We start from the raw sequence: 20,125 nt of genomic DNA on the forward strand, positions 1-20,125 counted from the left end.
GCAGGACGCTACCAATTCTAGTATTCATGGCTCTGAAGAAAGCCAAGTCTGCTATACTGTAGTGGGGCACAGATATTTACTATCACTGAATATTCATTTCTTGCCCACATTGCCTAGCTCCACAAGTAGTGCCCTGTGACTACTTTTGGCCAATGGGTTACAAGACGAAGTGACATGGGTCACTTCAGTGCCAAAAGCATAGTAACCAAGGAGGTTCCATGTTCAGGTATTGAGCAAACATTGTACTTCATTATTTTAACTACAGAATCCCCCCCACCCCACCTTTTTTTTTTTTTAACATATTCCAAGGGATGATGCTACAAGTATCATTTCAAATCCTAGAAATCTAACTGAAATTCCATTTCCTGCAGGAAACCTACCCAGATCATGTTCCTGGCAACACGGGTAACACACTTACATGTATACTACAGTAAAGGACTTGAAATGCACTGTGGTTCTGGCATATATAACTAACACAATAAATGGTATCTACTTCCTATTATTTACAATGTGGTTGGTAAGAAAGGTATAAATGATAATAAATTTCAAGAGAGTGCTAAAAATAAGTGCTAGAGGAGTTCCCCATATCTCATCTGGCAACTAAGTAAACCAGTTATATACTCCCTTATGACATTTTTTTTTTTATTCGTGTATGACTAAAAGCAAAGGAGACTCCCTATAGGAATTATAATCTCCCTGAAGGATGGAAACTCTAAGGTACAACTACCTCATGGTGCCCCTTACATGCAAACAACAGGTATTCCATCAAACTTTATCTTCTATTGAGGAGAATGTGTTAAAAAATTAAAACAGAAATGTAGTATTCCTCAAGATATTAGGAATCTGTGTCTCCAGCAAAGCAAAGGAGAGAGCTGAACACACACAAGGTTTTCTATTATCCAAGGCAAGTGGAGCAAGACACTGGAGAACAAAGAGTCACCAGGTTACCCCCAGACTTCTGAACACAGCCCTTGACAGCCGACTTCTTGTGCTGTAGGACTTACAAGCCGTCTGAGCAACATCTGATTTCCAATTCAATTTCCCAAATACTCTGAAACCAGTAAAGAGGATTCCTAGATATGTTGTATGAGTATTCCAGTGTGTTAGTTACTCAGTCGTGCCCGACTCTTTGCAACGCCATGGACTGCAGCCCACCAGGCTCCTCTGCCCATGAGATTTTTCATGGCAAGGAAACTGGAGTGGTTTGCCATTTCCTTCTCCAGGGGATCTTCCCAATGCAGGGATTGAACCCAGGTCTCCTGTACTGCAGGCAGATTCTTTACTGACTGAGCTCCAAGGGCACACATACAAAAAAGGCCTATTTCTCTAAGTACATTAATAAGTACTTAAGTACTATCATGATTTAATCAATGTAAGTTGTCAAATATTTTAATATCTACAAGTACAAGACACTGCAGAGGACAGATAATAAAACATGATCCCCTTTGCCATTCTCATACCCTAATTTGGGAGACAGGATGCATGAAAACAAAAACTCCAAAGTATAAATGCAGTATAAAGTGTCAAGTTAATAATAAAGAAAATAAATATTAAAAGAGTTCATCGAAGGAAGGGATTTTTTCAAATTTTACAGTCTGAACACTTAACAAGCAAGTTGGAAACTGAGCTGAGCTTTAAAGAATATGCAGAATTTCACAGGATAAGGGAGAACATTCCAGGGAAACGAAAAATAAAGGGTGGCAAACAGAGAAGCCCAAGGGATGTATAAGGGACAGTGCTGACGATTTTACTTTGAGCAGTTCATTAGGGGAGACGAGTGGGAAATGAGACCAGAAAAGCAAGTTGGTGCCAGACACTGGAAAGCTTTAAATGCCAGACTAAGGAACTTTATCTTGACAGTAATGAGGAGCCATTGAAGGGTTTAAACAAAGTAATGCAATGAAAATAAAAATTAGGATGATTGTTCCAAAACAAAATTTAGGACAGACTGAAGAAGCAACTCCCAGGGGACAGTGAGACCATTCTGGGGTACTTTCACAAATATCAGGCCTAGATTAGAATGACGACAGTGAGGAAAAAAGGAACAGATGTAAAGAGCTGATAGGACTTGGAAAGTGTTTTTAGCATATGTCAAATCAGACCTTAAGGACTCTGAAGAGCTGAGATTCAGATGCTTACAAAGAGATTAAAACCACAACAACTGCAAATTCCAGCCTACCCAGCAGGGTGTCCCTATACACGAATTGATACTGGGCTCTTCTATACATTCATGCATTGCCATCTTCACACTCATACAAAAGATCCACTCTTTTTCACTGGGATTTTGGGGGGAAAAGTGGGAAATGATATCTAAAAGCTGCTAAGTGATAAAGACCAGGTAGTTGTACAACAAACAGATAGGAGCTCAAACAACTGTAAAGGCCAAAGGCACTGCAATCACATCTATTGCAAAATGGAAAAACAGACTGCAAATCCAGTCATACTGCGGGCCTAAGTAATGACATCAGATATATCCATTAAACTTGGCAAAAGACTAAGACTGGATGAATGGAGTTATTGAGGTCCCAGTCCTTAACAAAAGAGGTTCTTAACCTTTGGGGAGGTCACAGACCCTTTTGGGATCTGATGAATTTCTCTCCAGAGAAAGACTCATAGAATTTTGCATATACATAATTTCAGAATGTTCACAGACACCACTCACCCAAAGCCTAACTAGAGACTCTTAGTCCATGAATTCCAAGGGTTCTTAAGAACTCTTCCTAAAATTGGTAATTAAGAATTGATTATCTATTATAATAAGTATATTGACTAAAAATGATCTGACTTAATAGGGCATGTATAATTATTAGTGTGTTCTATGTAATATTAATTACATATGTTGTATAATAGGTATCTATGTGACAAAAAATACTATGTATGCCAAAATAAATTAAAGCAATAATAAGGTCCCCAAAGAGATATACAAAAATGTAATAAATGTAACTTAAACACTTTTAAAACATGGTATGTATGGTAAGTCATTTTACATGTTATGCAACACTTTTAGTTAATGGATGTGCTTGTAAGTGTCTTTGACTATGTGGATCACAATAAACTGTGAAAAATTCTGAGAGCGATGGGAATACCGGACTACCTGACCTGCCTCTTGAGAAACTATATGCAAGTCAGGAAGCAACCATTAGAACTGGACATGGAACAACAGACTGGTTCCAAATAGGAAAAGGAGTACGTCAAGGCTGTATATTGTCACCATGCTTATTTATCTTCCATGCAGAGTACATCATGAGAAACGCTGGGCTGGAAGAAGCACAAGCTAGAATCAAGATTGCCGGGAGAAATATCAATAACCACAGATATGCAGATGACACCACCTTTATGGCAGAAAGTGAAGAGGAACTAAAAAGCCTCTTGATGAAAGTGAAAGAGGAGAGTGAAAAAGTTGGCTTAAAGCTCAACATTCACAAAACTAAGATCATGGCATCTGGTCCCATCACTTCATGGGAAATAGATGGGGAAACAGTGGAAACAGTGTCAGACTTTATTTTTGGGGGGCTCCAAAATCACTGCAGATGGTGATTGCAGCCATGAAATTAAAAGACATTTACTCCTTTGAAGGAAAAGTTATGACCAACCTAGATAGCATATTCAAAAGCAGAGACATTACTTTGCCAACAAAGGTCCGTCTAGTCAAGGCTATGGTTTTTCCAGTGGTCATGTATGGATGCGAGAGTTGGACTGTGAAGAAGGCTGAGCGCCGAAGAATTGATGCTTTTGAACTGTGGTGTTGGAGAAGACTCTTGAGAGTCCCTTGGACTGCAAGGAGATCCAACCAACCCATTCTAGAGGAGATCAGCCCTGGGTGTTCTTTGGAAGGAATGATGCTGAAGCTGAAACTCCAGTACTTTGGCCACCTCATACGAAGTTGACTCATTGGAAAAGACTCTGCTGCTGGGAGGGACTGGGGGCAGGAGGAGAAGGGGATGACAGAGGATGAGATGGCTGGATGGCATCACCAACTCGATGGACGTGAGTTTGAGTGAACTCCGGGAGATGGTGATGGACAGGGAGGCCTGGCGTGCTGTGATTCATGGGGTTGCAAAGAGTTGGACACGACTGAGCAACAGAACTGAACTGAACTGATAAGTATGGAGCAGATAATGTATGATTAGGGCTTCCCTTGTGGCTCAGCAATGCTGGAGACCTGGGTTCGATCCCTGGGTTGGGAAGATCCCCTGGAGAATGGAAAGGCTACCCACTCCAGTATTCTGGCCTGGAGAATTCCACGGACTGTAAAGTCCATGGGGTCGCAGACTCGGACATGACTGAGCGATTTTCACTTTCACTTTCATACACAGTACATATGTACGATAAAGCGCATGTATCAATACATTTTGATTAGGTAGATCATCGAATGCACAAAATACATAGCAATGGGATTATTTAGAATATACTTATGTGCAATACTAGTATACCACATGATAATAATGTTTCACTGTTCATGTGTTAACTTTTCAAGAAATAGTTTAAGTAGAATTTCAACTTTGGGTGCTAGTGGTGGAGTTGGAGCTTCTCTTAAGTCCCAACAAGAATGTTATCCTCCTTAACTGATTTACAATACCAGAGTAATAAATACTTATACTACAAAGAAAAAGAAAAAAAGAACCCCTCCTATATAACTGTGGTAAGTATTTTTATCATATATCCCACAGTTAAAAAGGTTTTGAATGAGAAGCCATATAGGTATATTTATTTATAATTTATATACATTGCTCACTAGACCAATAAATTATGTGCCTTATAAAGCATACCTAAAAATGGAAACATAAAATGATGCTTATTATAATAAAATTTACCATTTTTTTTAATTTACCATTTTTAAACATTTAATTTACCTATTGATGACACAGCTTGTGCTATCCCTAATAAATACTATTAATACTACCACCATTTTTGTTAAGAATAACATGTGAAAAGTCAAAGCCGCTCAGTTGTGTCCCACTCTTTATGACCCCAAGGACTACACAGTCCATGGAATTCTCCAGGACAGAATACTGCAGTGGGTAGCCTTTCCCTTCTCCAGGGTTATCTTCCCAACCCAGGGATCGCAATCAGGTCTGCCACATGGCAGGTGGATTCTTCACCAGTTGAACCACAAAGGAAGTCCAATAAGAGAGCGGCCCATACGAGGAAAAACATAATGAACACTAAATCACTTTTTAATTTTGCTTTCACATTTTGTAATATAGCAACTTAAAAGTCTGGTTCTAAATTCGGTTCATTTTCATAATAGGTAATTGTTTTATTTGGTTTTAACGGTAATCATAGCCCAAAAACATACTTCACAAAGACGAGTAAGACAAAGGAAAGAACTGCATCACACTTGCTGCACTGAGTAAACCTCCACATGATATTCAATCTTCAATCCTGTTCACCATTTATGCAAATGTCTTTGCTAAAATTCAGATAGTGCATTTCCATATTTCCTGATGACAATCAGTTGTTCTTACTAACTAATCAGATAGTAATGCCTTTTTAATTAATATATTCTCAGTTTTTACTAGATTTTTATACAGGTCAGAAAATTCTGTTTTCAAGTTCAAGTGTACATATAAAAATATTCTTAAAGTTTTAAGATCATATCATCTTCAGCAATTAAATCCAATAATGATGGAAATAATTCCAAATATCAATTTTGGATGTTTAGAATTGGAAATATCCAAATATCCATTCCAAATAACCTCTCTTCATAATAGTGGATTCGTCTTGAAAGGTAGTTACTTTTCGGGTCACTGTTATGAATTTACCTATCATCCCAAAGCAACAGATTAAGTCTGTTAATTTTCATAAATATCAGGTAGGTAGTATATAATTCACAGACACCTGTGAGAGGAAAATGTCAGCAAATTTCAGACATTTGTATCTGAAATTTGTGTTTTCGTGAAAGAAAAATTAGTAAGTCATCTTCAGATTAGACAATACTTAAGTCCTTTGCCTCAAGATGACCAGCTAAACTGGATGAAATATTTTATAAAAGATCTGCATGGTGACTTCCTATTGCAACAATACATGTTAAGAGTCTACTATTTAAAATAATAAATCTAAAAAAAAATAAAATAAAATAAAATAATAAATCTAAAAATCTAATTACCCATGCTCCTATGAACTAAAAAACATCACAGCTGACTGAAAATAAAGAATCTTTCAAACAGACCTCTAGTATTTCTCCCATTTCCCAGATAATTTTATATAAACCCTACTGTACAGACCACTGCTCTAAATGTGCCTGGGCTCCCAAGGGTCAAAGCCCTCCGTGAGTTCCTTCCAACCAATTTTCCTTACATGCTCTCAAAGTTCGAAGGACTTATCCTTAAAGGTAGTCTAATTATATTGTATCCATCTCTGAATCACTACCAGTTGGCAAAAGACACAACTGCAGCACATTCTGTGACACCAGTTGTCTTCAACACTGTTCCCTCAGTGTAATGTTGGCTAGCGATTCAGTCAAATAATAGACAGGGCTCGAACAAGGTCCAAGACTTTTCATGACATATCCTGCTTTAAATCCTTTCTGGAACATGGCAGGGCATAAATAAATCAGTAAAATAAATCATGAACTATATTGAGAGCCAGGGGCTTTCAACTTGCATGACCAATCTAACTTATACAGTGACATATATTTACATAAGGAGATGACATTTTTACACTTGAAAAACAAGTCTGCTGCATCATCTTAAGAATGCCAAATGATAACACACTGTTTAAAGAAATAGCTACTGGGGGGGAAAAAAAAAGCACAAGCCAGTGAAAAAGATTTTGTACTAACTTCTACCAAGAAAAGGGAAAAAAAAGTCTGTTCTCAAATATACATAAAAATGAGTAAGTTCCCAGTGTGGTAAGCCTTACATATGGAATCATTTCAAAAACTATGAAAATATAAAATTTGGGGTGTAAAACCTGCCAAAAAAAGATCCACGTAGATTTGGAAAACTGACACTTTTCATTTTCTTCCAGATCTACAAACTTCACTGTTCCTCACCACCTCCCTCCATTAAAATCCTTTAATGTCTTACAACTGCACCCAGAACATCTGGTTCCTTCTCCCACTTCAGCTGGTGCCACCTTCCTGCTTACACTTTCCCCCTTCATTACTCCCAAAATAACCCCAAGCTTTTCTGTCCTTTCATCTTTGCTATTTAATCTTCCTGAATATACTGCTCTCCTCCTCCTCACTCAGAGAGAAATCATCCCCTGCCTTCAATGTTCCCGTCCAACAACAAGCCCTCCACGAAACTTGCTCTGATCTCTTTTAAATGAAAATAATTGCTTGCTCTCCAGATTCCTCAAAGTATACTATTTCAGTACCTCTCTCATCGCACTCATCACATTTAATTAGTACTACAGGTATTTGTGTGTCATTTTATCACCTCTCTTAGGTCATAATCTCTGTAAAAACAGGATCTATATCTTATCATTTAACTTTTCTATGTTTTCACAACACAGCACCTTGAACAAGTACTCTTATAACTATGTCTTGAATGAATGATTGAGTACACCCTTAGAAATTCTAAAACAGATTTCCTGTACCATCTGGAATGGAGAGGGAGGGAGGACTTAAGACTCTGCAGAACAAGTATCTTTTCCCTAGTTTCCTCCAAACAAACTCAGCACAGTAAAGCCAGTATTACACATACAGGTATTTTGAAAGGCAAGGACACTTCATCCTTCAACTATTTGGTCAAATACGGTATGATTATCTGTATATATACAAACACACTCACAACAGAATATCTTCTGTTAAACAATTGAATCTGTGCTTGATAATAAAAGCATGTAAATATTTTAACCATATAGGCAAACTAACAATGCAATATATTAAAGCTATCAGATTAAGACCAACCATTCAAAATACAAGTGGAAACACAGAGAATGACCAAGCAATTTATTTCAAATGAAAAAAAAATACCCTAAGCTCTAGCTATTCAAATACTAACAAAACTTGAGAGGCAGAATTGTATTGCTAAGACTCCAAACCAACCATTCAAAGATAAGCTAGACCAGAAGCACCAAAGAATCAACATTACTAAGTACAAAGGTGAGATCAGAAACAGCATGAAAATCTTAAAGTGATACTTTCATTAAGTAACTGCTTCATGGCTCCTGGGTCATCAGAAAGCAATGGAGACTACAGCCGTCTCTACTGCACATGAAGACGAGAGAAAGGAGTCCAGACAAGAACAGAGGGGTGCAATGTGGCCACATGCGGCTAACACGCTTGGAGAGAAGCCAGTGTAGAGGTATGTTGGAGATTCCAGGTCTCAAGACCTGGACTCAAATGTCAGCCCCAATACCAACAAGCTGTGCAATCGTATAACAGCCACTTAACCTTCCTTATAAAATATAACATGTAGAGCAAGCACGATACCTGCATACAGTGTGTCTCAATGTGTCTCAGAGACAGTCCTCAATAAACATTTACTGGCTTTAAAGGGTGAGGGCCATACAAGAAAAGCATATATTTCTCTCCAGGCACTTCTGTGCTTTTTGAGAGAGCAGCCTTAATTAATTTCTGATTAATACCTTATTATAATATCTGACAGCCAACTTTTGGCCAAAAAACGAAAATACTCCTTTCTTCCTACCTTATACATTACTCAAAATCTTACTAAAATTCTTAAAATTTTAAATCTCTTTGAAATAACTTTCAAACACAAAGAGTAACTCTCATTAAGAAGACTGGGAGCTGAATACCTGGGTTCCTGCCCAAGTAAAGACATTATGTTACCCATGAAAATTAACATATTTGTCTGGCCTTAGTGTTCTCATCTATAACATTATTAACAAGGTTATTCCAAATTACCATTAAGGCCTCTTTGCTCTAAATCTTGTGGTTCATGTTATCCCAAGGATTTTTTAATCTAATTAGGAAAACCCATTCAACATACACTAATAAGAGAAACTCTTTCAAAAAAATAAATAAAGGAGGAAAGGAAGAAAGGAATTTATTTATAGAACAAACTGAGTAACTGATGCTAAAGGAGTGCGATAAAAATCAAGCTTTCGAGAGAACATACCGGCTTTGACTGTTTTTGAAGATCAAAAGATAAAGATAAAGGAAACACTTTAAATAAAGAAACGAAACATGTATAATCAAAGAAGCAAGATATCTACAAGTGATTATAATACTTTCTTGTATAGCACTTTACAGTTTACAAAGCATTTCTGCATATACCATCTGCAATAAATTTACTGGAATGAGAAATATAAGAACAGTTTAAATGATTTACATTTGATAAATTTGTCCACAGAGCGTCCATTAAAAACAGTAATACCAAAAAATATTTCAGAAAAGAATTTTTTCATCATTTATATGTAGGATGAATTAGTCAGGCAAATAAATGCATGCAGGCAAACAGTTATAAATCACAGAATTTCAGCACAGGAAGAAATATGAACTCAAACCAATGTGTTCATTTAACGATGAAGAAATTCCTTTAAGGATAAAGGCCCACAGAGTTCATGTAACGCTAATTACTGTATACGCAAAATGACAGGACCAGACTGTAGAGGCAGAAAAAACAGAGAAATCCAAGAAACTGTAAAGAAAAGAATCAAATAATCTGATGATGGATTAGACAGTGATGTGTTTAGGATATGGAATGTAGAATAAAGTCTTAGTACGTTCCAATATTATCTTCTTATTTAATATAAGTTAATTCCAAGACCACAACAATATGAGCTTAAGTACATTATTTCAATTTTAAGCATGAAAATCTGAGGTTTACAGTGGTTAAATAACTAGCACAAGGTTACACCCACTAAGTAGAAGAGCCAGGACATCATCCCTGTCTGAAGTCAAACATCCATTCTCAAAAGAAGCTTAAAAATTGCCTCAAAGTTACAAGCCAGGCAAAATTACAAGGCAAAAATGAAGCACCATTCTGGAAACATTGGATAATTCAGTGTTATTAGAATTCTGGTCCTGTTAATAGGTGCATTTCACCTCTGTACTGGCACCCAGTGTTACAGATCTGGCCTGTGCTTTCCTGATGCTCAGGTCCAGTACTTACCAATAAAGCCCAGCTTCCCCACCCTCCACACTGAAACATATCCATGGGGAGAGATTGCTGTTTAGTCACTGAATCGTGTCTGACTCTTTGCGATCCCATGAACTGTGGTCCTCCAGGCCTCTCTGTCCATGGGATTTCCCAAGGCAGGAATACTGGAGGGGGTTGCCATTTCCTTCTTCAGGGGATCTTCCCAACCCAGGGATTGAACTGGTGTCTCCTGCATTGCAGGCGAATTCTTTACCATTCAGAGCCTCCTGGAAAGACTAGGGAGAGATTAGATCAACTATATCTAAGATGAGGGTGACTAGACTGATTAATCTGAAGTCTTCTACAACTCCTCCAGTGATTGCAGCTTCACCTTCTAAGTATGACAACTATACTAAGCTTTTCTAAAAGTCTGTCATTTCAAGGAGCCTCAGCAGTACCGTGTTGCAGATGGGGAAATGGAGGAGGACACACAGATATACAACAATCCACTCTACTTGCATTTTAAGAATTGGACTTAAATGTTGGAATCAGTGTTTTGTAATAATTCTTCTTTTTCAACCAAGTATCTTGCAGGAATATAAAATAACCATTGGTACGTTAATCCAAATATGGTGCACCCACAAAACATCATCTAGAATTAAAGGAAAAAATCTGCACCTCTTCCTTAAACTAAGCAATCAAGAATGGCACACAGTTGCTATGAGGCTATTTTATGACCTCTGACACCATATGGTAAGAGGCACAAAATCTGACTAACAAAAAAGAGAGAAAGGAAGGTTTGAATTGACTAGACCTCATCTCTGATGTTAAGAAAAAAGGTCAGAGACCACACGGTCCATCCTTAGTGACCAACAACCAAGAGCTAAGCTACTGGTTAACCTGGGAGAAAAGCACTAAAGAAGTCCTTTCCTAAAGTCTAGTCTGTCCCACTTTTAGGAAAGCTATATGAGGTGGGGAGAAATCTGTATGGTTCTGCAGCCCAAACTAAATACAGTGCTCTGCTATTCAACTCCTGAAACACATGTACTTCACCCAGTCCCACCCTCTTTTGCACCGATATTTGGAGGTAATGTAACAAGGACCCCACCACATGTTTCCAGACCTCTGCAAGAAAAGCAGCTGATGGCCCCCTGAGAAACTCTGATTATCATAGGTAGAAAGTGAAAATCACGGCCAAGGGAATAATGAGCATCTTGGGATTTCCTCTACCCGATGACTTAGAAGATTCTATTCAGTGGTGTGTGCCTGTGTTGACCTCCCATACTTGCCCTAAAATGAAAGCTATTTTAGGCCATATGGTTTAAGACCAACCAACCCCAAAAGATACGTAACATATTCAAACAATGTGGAGTCCCTGGGGGATAGGGCAATAAAGACAAGCTAAAGTGAGGAATGAAGGTAATATCTAAGAGAAGGTATGTGAAATTGATGACAACAGAGATGTTCTTTAAAAAGAATTATAAATCATACTGTGATACATAGTCCAAAAGAGAAAAGATTTTCAAAGAATGTCCAATATCCTTTCTTCCCCTCTCCAGCTTTCAGCACCTCTATGCCACCCTCATCACTTACTCAACATTTAGTCCTGATAAAGACTGATCAGTGGATTAGCAGGATCAAGAGTACATGAAGACAACATTTCATCCTGGGAACATCTTTAAATTATTTAAGCATGTTTACCACCCTTTCCTATAGAGCAAAAGCATGAAAATGTGTGAGTGCTATCACAATATGTACCAGTCAGCACCAGAGCAACCCAATCCTCTGCCCACCAAAAGATTAACACATACAAAGAAAACAGGAAATTCAACAAAAATTAAAGTTTGACCCTAGACTCCCTCAACAGTTACACTGTTCTTAAATATTGGCAGTATCTTTGTACCACACCCACTTCATGCTACCCTTACAGCTTCCTGGCATAAGCAAGTTCTTGGGATTATACAAACTGCTGCTTCTGTTTCCAGCCCAGATTTCTAGAAATGAAACCCTGGAATTGAAGGAGAAAGAAAAACAAATGTTGGCAGAAAGAGGCAGGAAAATGCATTGTCTATATAATCCCAGTTTAAATGGAACAATCACCATTAGTCCCATCAAGCACTTTTTTTCAATAAAACCACTTACCCAAAAATGCAGATCTAAAATACTCCCTTGGCTTAAACCACACAAAAAGCAATTTAAAAGATTCAATCCTACAGATTTTCTCAGAAAGAAATGAAGAAAAGATTAACTATAAACTATGTAAAATTCAAATTTTGCACCTTAAAAACCAAACTTCATCATGAGTTAACTAAATGAAATAAATCATCAGTGCAAAACGTCTACAAAAATCAAACGGAATCTCTGTTCTTATAAGCAGCACCCCTGCTTTTTCTCTCCATACCATATATTCCCTATTCGGGCCCCCTTTTTGATCCATTGTTTCCAAAGCATAAATTCTGAATAAGAAATAGAGGCAAACCATTTCCAAACCTAGTTCACAAAACCAAATTAGACCCACAAAGTAGAGGAGATATAAAAGAAACATTTGCAGTTGCATGTAGTTTACAACAAATAGTACAAGGAATGCCCATTTATTAAGCTAAATCAAATCCCACTGCTACCTTTAACCCAAAACTATTTCTAGTTCAGGAGCCAAAAGACCCAAGCAAATACTTTCTTTTCACATTACTCTCAACATGAAGAAATCTGACCCCCTTCCTACTACATCACAGCTTCTGTGAAACAAGCTGAGAGGCCCCTTTGGCCAACTTTTTTTTTTTTTTTTTTTGAGACTAACCTTCAACCAATTCCAGAATTGAAGACAAACCTCAAATTTAACCCCTGAAATCCATCCCTTCAGCTGTAGAGTATAATCTAGGCTGCACCGCAGCAATGTTTTACACAGACACTTGAAGATTTCTTAATCACTGAAGTGTAAGCCTCAGCCCTCACAAATCATCGCCACAGAGATTACTCTTGGCATCAACAGAGGGTGCCGGGACTGCAATTCACTCAAGAACCCTTCATTCACCACCATCATACTCGACATTAAAAATTCACCATCTCAAAAGAAAAAAGAAAAAAATTAAAAAGTCACCTTCTCCACAAGGACACCTGCCTCTTCAACGCCTACAGTGAACGAAGTCAAGTCTGAAAAGCTAAAACATCCTCCAGCTTAAAGTTTTCCTCCCCACCAAACTCTGCAGCCACAGCAGCACGGACTGTCCTTGTCACACACACAGGCTTTATTGTCAAACCCTCCGTCTCCCTCTAACACCGTCAACTGAGGCAGTGTCTATAGTACATGGGAGTGACTGCTTCAAAAACAAACAAACAAAAACATAACTGGGTAGTAAGAGCGGGGATCCTGGTGTCCGGTTTCTCCCATTACTCTTCCAAGCGACTAGGCAAAGGCTCGAGTTCGGTCGGGCTGACCATTAACCCATCCCACCCCTCAGTCGTCCAGCCGACGTGTTTACCCCCCCTACTCTCCACTCCTACCTCCTTTCAGCGGAATCTGACAATGGGGACCAAACCCTAGACACAACAGGAAAAAAAAATCTCACTTATCCATCCCATTTCTGCCTTCGAAATCCCTCTGTCTGGAGATGGGAAAAGCAAGTGCGCGGGGTGTAAAACAGAAGCGCCGTCGAAGGCTGAGGCTTACGGGAAGGCTCGCCACGGTCATCCCCATTTCGCAGTCCCGGCAAGCGAAGACTCGGAGAGGTTACCCGGCTTGCCAAGGTCACCGCGCTCGCCCCGGCCGAGGGGCGCCGGCGCCGACTTCCGGCTCCCCCTCTCGGCGGCGGCGGCGGCGGGGAGCGCCCGCGGGCTCGGGGCGCCGCTCCCCACGCCGGGCCGGCCGCCGCGAGCCTCGCGTACCCTCCGCGGATGCTCGCCCGGTCCGCGCTAACTAGGGCAACTGGGAAACCCGGGCAAGCCAAAGTCGCTGCTGCAGCAGTTTCCCTCCGCGACGCAGCCCCCAGCTGGTGCCCATGACAGCTGCGACCTCCGCCCCCTCCAGCCGCGCGAGGCCGAGGGAGAACTCGGGGAAAGTGGGAGGGGGGGACTAGCGGAGAGAAAGGAGAGCGGGGGGCGGAGGGGGAGCCAGCTGCTCCCGCCCCCTAGGGCCTCGGCGGCCGCGCGGCTCGTGACAGCTGCACCCACCAGGAGGCTCGGCGCCCGCCGCCCGCCACTCACCTGCTGCCGCCGCCTCTGGGCCGCGCTGACGGGCGCCGCGCTCTCCCGCGACCGTGGCGGCGCCGCCGCGGCCTCCGCTGCTGCTCGGGCCGGGAGCCCGCCGCCGCCGCCGCCGCCGCCGCCGCGGCTCTCCGGCCCCCTCCTCCGGAGCCAGGGGGTCCCCCCTCAGGGGGGATGCAGAACGGACCCGACGCAGGCTCCGCTGGACGGAGCAACAGGGAACAGGGCGGCCGAGGCGCTGGAGGCCGCGATCCGGCCGTCTAAGGAGAAGGCTTCGAGAATCGCGTCAAGACTCCCGCTCTCCTGGCCTGAAGAACAGGCATTTCAGCCGCTCTCCGCGGCCGCCATGTTCTCCTCCTCCTCCTCCTCCTCCTCCTCCTCCTCCTCGGCTGCCGCCGCCGCCGCCGCCGCCACCGCCCCCCGCTCGCGGCCCCGCCCCCTTCGCGCCCCGCCCCGCCCCGCCCCGCCGGCTCCCGGTCGCCCCGCCCCGCCCCGCCGCCCGCCGCCCCGCCCGGCGCGCTGCCCCTGAACCCTCAACCTGGCCCGGCCGCCGCGACCCGGTGCCCGCGAGCTCCGACGGCTCGCCCGGGGCAGCCAGTGCCCCCGCCGCGGGGCGGCGGACCGCGGAGCCGCCCCGCGCCCCCTGCCGGCCGCAGGCCCTAGGGAGAGCTGCCGCGGTCCCGCCCCGGCCCGCGTCCTAACGAAGTGTGGGAAAGGAGGCCCTAACTCTTCCCCCTCCCCTCGGGGCGTTCCTCTGACTGCTGCCGGGAAGCCGCCTCGAACCCCAGGGCGCTTTCAGCTAGGCCGCCCGGCCTGCAGCCTCGCGCTGGCCCAATCCCGTCCGGGAAGGTCCGGAGCGGCGAGGGGCGCGGGATAGACCCGGGAGGAGTCGGGTCTGGCCTGTTCCTCCGTTGATTTCTTGTATTACTTAGAGCGAGGCACCTCCGAGGGCCTCGTTTTATATTCTGAAAAATTGGGAGTTGGTTGCCTGGATGATTTCACAGGCTATTAGATAAGGGAAAGAAAGATCATCTGCCCCCTTCGTTTTACAGATGGAAAAAAAAATGTGACTGGAGCGTCTGGCTGTGCAATTCCATGAATTAACCAAAATGTCTGTCATTGACAGAGCTTTCCCCGCAAAGGGGGTCTACAGCTTTCTTCTTTTCGACTCGCTTTTTAAAAATTTTATAATAGAAGTGCTACTTCCCAAAGTAGAGTGTTCCTTGTCACTGGAGAAATCAAACAGCGGCTGAACAGGCTTTATGAGCCGTGATCGCCTTATCACGTGAAAGCACCTCTCAGTTCCAGAGGCTGGAATGTAATACCTATGTCTTTCCTCGGGTGTCCCTACGATGAATGAGTTGCTGGCTGCGGAGGTGCTTTGTAAAGCGGCTATCCTTTCCTGCACTCCTGTTTCCAGGTAGCTGTCGGCACCTCCCTCAATCCAGTCCTGCTGTTGCTGTCTCCCAGCGTTTCCTGCTGTTTCTCTCTCAGTGTTTTCTACCCTAAAGCAACCTCTAGAAATCCTTAAGACCTTCACACCCCTTCTAACTGAAATCTGACTTTGCATTGAAAACACCAACCTCCCCGACACCTCTCTGAGTCAGCGAGCCATTCCTTCCAGAGGCAGGTACTCCATCCCGCGATCTTTCGCTGCCGTGCCCTCGATCGGATCCTGCTCGTAAGGAACCTTTAGCCCACACCCCACATTCATCTTAGGCTCATTTCATTCTTATTCCTGGAGCTCTAGGTGCATTTCTTTAGTTCTTGCCCTCACCTGGTTTTGCAGAACATCTCGCCACCTGCAGAGTCCGCAATAATCGCTGAAAATACCCAGAGCTATGTATCTCTTATTCGCCAGGTTAATCTGCTCGTGTAGGACATACCTCCCAGTCTGGTCCAATCCAAACTGTGTGAAGTCTACAAACGCACCACTTGTGTAGGTAATCCTGTCTCCTGGCGGGTCTACCCTTTGCTCACTGCACATTGCCAGATCCAGATTCAGTGCCCCTCCCCACCACCACCCCCATTATAGGGCCTTACTTGATGCTGCAAAGTCCTCCATTTGAGAACTCTATTCTCCTCCCCTCCCTATCTTCTACACTATTCTCCTCTCTCTTTGCCTGTTTTCTTAATGTTCCTTCACTAGCACTTTGCTGCTCCTTTTCCACAGAGCCATATAATGTTGGTATCTTTAAGGTTTGAATTTGTTCCCCCACCTCTTCTCTCACTTAGATTGACTTAGTTTTGTTTCCACTGCTTTAAGTGTTAAAAACACCTGCATCTCCTTTTCCCAGCCCCTGCCCCCCATCCCACCCACTCTGCAGTCCAGTGTCTTAACTTTTAAACATCCTCAGGGAAGGCAGTGCTGAGATTTTGTTGGATGATGAATGAAACTTAACGTATTATTTATCTTGCCATCCATGGACACTAAAGAAAGGACTTTTCTAGGATGACGTTCCTTCATAAGTAAGATCCTTTGACTTTCTTCTCTTTCCTCTACCTTCTTAATCACTTGCCAAAACAGTTATAACCCACTTTTCCTTTTCTATTGTGTTGAAGATCACATAACATAAAATTTACTACCTTAACCATTATTAAATATGTTGTTCAGGGTGTTAAATATATTTACATTGTTGGGCAGCTATCAGCACCATCCACATAACTTTTTTCATCTTGTAAAACTAAATATCTTCACTTATAAACACTAACTCCTCATTCTCCCTTTTTCCTGTCCCTAGCAACCACCATTCTATTGGGCTGGCCCAAAAGTTCGTTCAGGTTTTTCCATAACATCTTACAGAAAAACCTAAAGAAACTTTTTGGCCAAGTCAATATTTTTTCATTATGATTTTGACTACTCTAAGTACCTCAAATAAGTGAATAAGGCAGTATTTTTCCTTTGGGGACTGGCTCATTTCACTCAGTATGTGCTAGGTCGCTTCAGTCGTGTTCGACTCTACTTATCTATGGACTGTAGCCCTCCAGGCTCCTCTGTCCATGGGATTCTCCAGGCAAGAATACTGGAGTGGGTTGCCATTCCTGCCACCAGTGTATCTTCCTGACCGAGGGATTGAACCCGCATTGGCAGGTGAGTTCTTTACCGCTAACGCCACCTGGGAAGCCTTCCTCAAAATTTGTCCATGTAGTATATTGCAGAAATTTCTCCTTTTTTAAGGCTAAATAATATTCTATTTACATACCACAATTCTATTCTATGTACGTACCACATTTGGCTTATCCATTCATCAGTCAATGGACACTTGGGTTGCTTCTACTTTTTAACTAGTGTTAAAAAGTAACTAATAATTATTTTAACTAATAATGCTGCTCTGAACATAGATATACAAATATCATTTTGAGATCCTGCTTTCAGTTCTTTTGGGTATATACCCAGACATGGACTATCTGGGTCATACAGTAATTCTATGTTTAACTTCTTGAGAAACCTCCATACTGTTTTCCATAGCATCTATACTATGTGACAGTCCCACAGCAATGCACAAGGTTTCCAATTTCTCCACATCCTCGACAACACTAATTGTTTTCCTTTTTTTAATAGTAGCCATCCTAATGAGTGTAAGGTGGTATCTCATTGTAGTTTTGATTTGAATTTCTCTAATGACTAGTGACGGAGAAGGCAATGGCAACCCACTCCAGCACTCTTGCCTGGCAAGTCCCATAAACGGAGGAGCCTGGTGGGCTGCAGTCCATGGGGTTGATAGAGTCGGACACGACTGAGCGACTTCACGTTCACTTTTCACTTTCATGCATTGGAGAAGGAAATGGCAACCCACTCCAGTGTTCTTGCCTGGAGAATCCCAGGGACGGGGGAGCCTGGTGGGCTGCCGTCTATGGGGTCGCACAGAGTCGGACACGACTGAAATGACTTAGCAGCAGCAGCAGCAGCAATGACTAGTGATGTTGAGCATCTTTTCATATGCTCATAAGCCACTTTTCTGTTTCCCAATTGGTCTCTTCTCATTTTCAACACCTCTCTGGCTCCATCTACATTTCCTAAACAGGCCTATTTCTTTAATTCCAACCAACACCCCACCACCAGGAACCATTAATACAGAGGCATAAATCTGTCAGATTTACTTCCTGAACCCCACACAGCTTCTTTGAAATCCATTTACTTTAGCTATTTAAGAAAAAGTTCTTTGACTCCCAAAGTACAATGCCAATCAACAAATAAGGCTGACTCCAATTAAAGTGTTTTGAAGAGGTTTTTTTTTCTTATATCTTTTTTATAATGTGTATTTATTTTTGACTGCACTGGGTCTTCACTGCTGTATGGGCTTTCTGTAGTTGTGACGAGTGGGGAGCTACTCTTTGTTGTGGTATACGGGCTTCTTACTACACTAGCTTTCTTGTTGTGGAGCACGGGCTCTAGGCAAGCAGGCTCAGTAGTTGTGGCTCATGGGCTTAGTTGGGATGTGGAATTTTCCTGGACCAGGGAGTGAACCCATGTACCCCATGTAGATTGGCAGATGGATTCTCAACCACTGGACCACCAGGGAAGTCCTAAAGAGATTTTTTTTTTTAATGAAAATATAAGACAACATTTTAACTTTTATAGACCAGGTAGGTCTGGTTTTAGTCAGGTCCTGCACTGACCTCATATTTTAATATTAGGCCTTCAATGGAACAGAAACATGGTAGTTACATGACCAGGGTCTGTAATATACCTGTTGAATTTTCTCCAAGGCATAATAGATTTCTAGTTGTATAAAACATCTGGCTAGTGTACGTGAAATCACTCCAGTTGCTGAGGCAAGAACCGATTTAACATCAACACTCTTTTTTTCAAATAGTTTTCTTTATGTTTTGATTCATAAAATAACCAAATAATACAGAAAACTATAAAGGGGTAAAACAAACAAACTCTTTGCTGCCAGAAAAAAAACATAATAGACACCTTTTCACATATGGACTAAGTGTATTTGCACATATAAATACAGTATAGTATTTGATTTTACATAACACACTATACATCCTCATAGATAATCTGCTGTATTTTTTTAAATAAATTTATTTATTTATTGGCTGCACCACACAGCATGTGGGATCTTCACTCCCCCACCAGGAATCAATCCTGTGCCCTTGCATTAGAAGGCGGAGTCTTAACCACTAGACAACCAGGGAAGTCCTTCTGCTGTCTTTTATTATATAATACATTTTCATCATTAAAGAGGCTGAATACTCTTGCCTTGTGTGTCTCTTTAGCAATTTAATTAACCAATCCTTTGGTGGGAGGTGTTTACATTGTTTTTATTTTCTTGTTTATGTGTTTGTTTTCATAAATAATGCTAAAATTCTAATACATGCTCTGATCCAGGGCTTGAAGATCATTTTCTTAGGTTAAATTCCTAGAAGATTCATTGCTGTCTCTAAGTGTACATGTTTAATCTTTTCTTTTTTTTTAATATATATTTGCCAAACTGACCTCCAGGAAAACTGTTCCAATCTTGTCTACCTTGCATGAGCCTGCCACAAAAGAATTCCCCACAAAAGGATTTTGTCAGTTTCCTTCTGAATAGTCTTTTACTTCTACATTTGCTTGATTTATGGACATTAAGAAAGCTAGGTTTAGAATTAGGCAGACTCAGTTTTGAAATGGCCATGTCACTGACTAGAAGTGTGACCCTGAGCAAATTCCTTTGACACCTCCAAGCCTCAGTGTCCTCATCTGTAAAATAGGATGCTAGGAAAGGATTATTGCAAAGACTGAATGAAATAATATATGCAAAGCGCTTAGTTTAGTGTTCAGCACTTAGGATTGCCCATGAAAAAGTAAAAATTAAGCTCAAACTAAGAAGGTAAAAATCTGCCTGATTCTTGCATCAAGCTGGAAGAATAGGCCCAGATAAAGCCAGCTGCACAGTCGACAGGATGCAGTGTCCCCTAAGGACACACTGCAGCTGTAA

At 41.8% G+C, this 20,125-nt stretch overlaps 1 protein-coding gene across 8 annotated transcripts in view; it reads right to left on the reverse strand.

The window, feature by feature from the left end:
* Window positions 1-14,569, reverse strand: part of NCOA1 (nuclear receptor coactivator 1) — a 219,629-nt gene extending 205,060 nt beyond the window's left edge. For 7 of the 8 annotated variants that reach the window (XM_070799032.1, XM_070799034.1, XM_070799035.1 and 4 more), the window contains exon 1: window positions 14,196-14,569. The gene's annotated coding sequence lies outside the window, so the exon portion shown is untranslated. Of the gene's footprint in view, window positions 1-13,662; window positions 13,788-14,195 lie in introns of those variants that run through there. The other variant, XM_070799029.1, reaches the window with a different exon arrangement.
* Window positions 14,570-20,125: the final 5,556 nt, after the last annotated feature.

This window comes from Bos indicus, chromosome 11 (genome assembly GCF_029378745.1).
Source record: "Bos indicus isolate NIAB-ARS_2022 breed Sahiwal x Tharparkar chromosome 11, NIAB-ARS_B.indTharparkar_mat_pri_1.0, whole genome shotgun sequence".
NCBI classification, from domain to species: Eukaryota; Metazoa; Chordata; class Mammalia; order Artiodactyla; family Bovidae; genus Bos; species Bos indicus.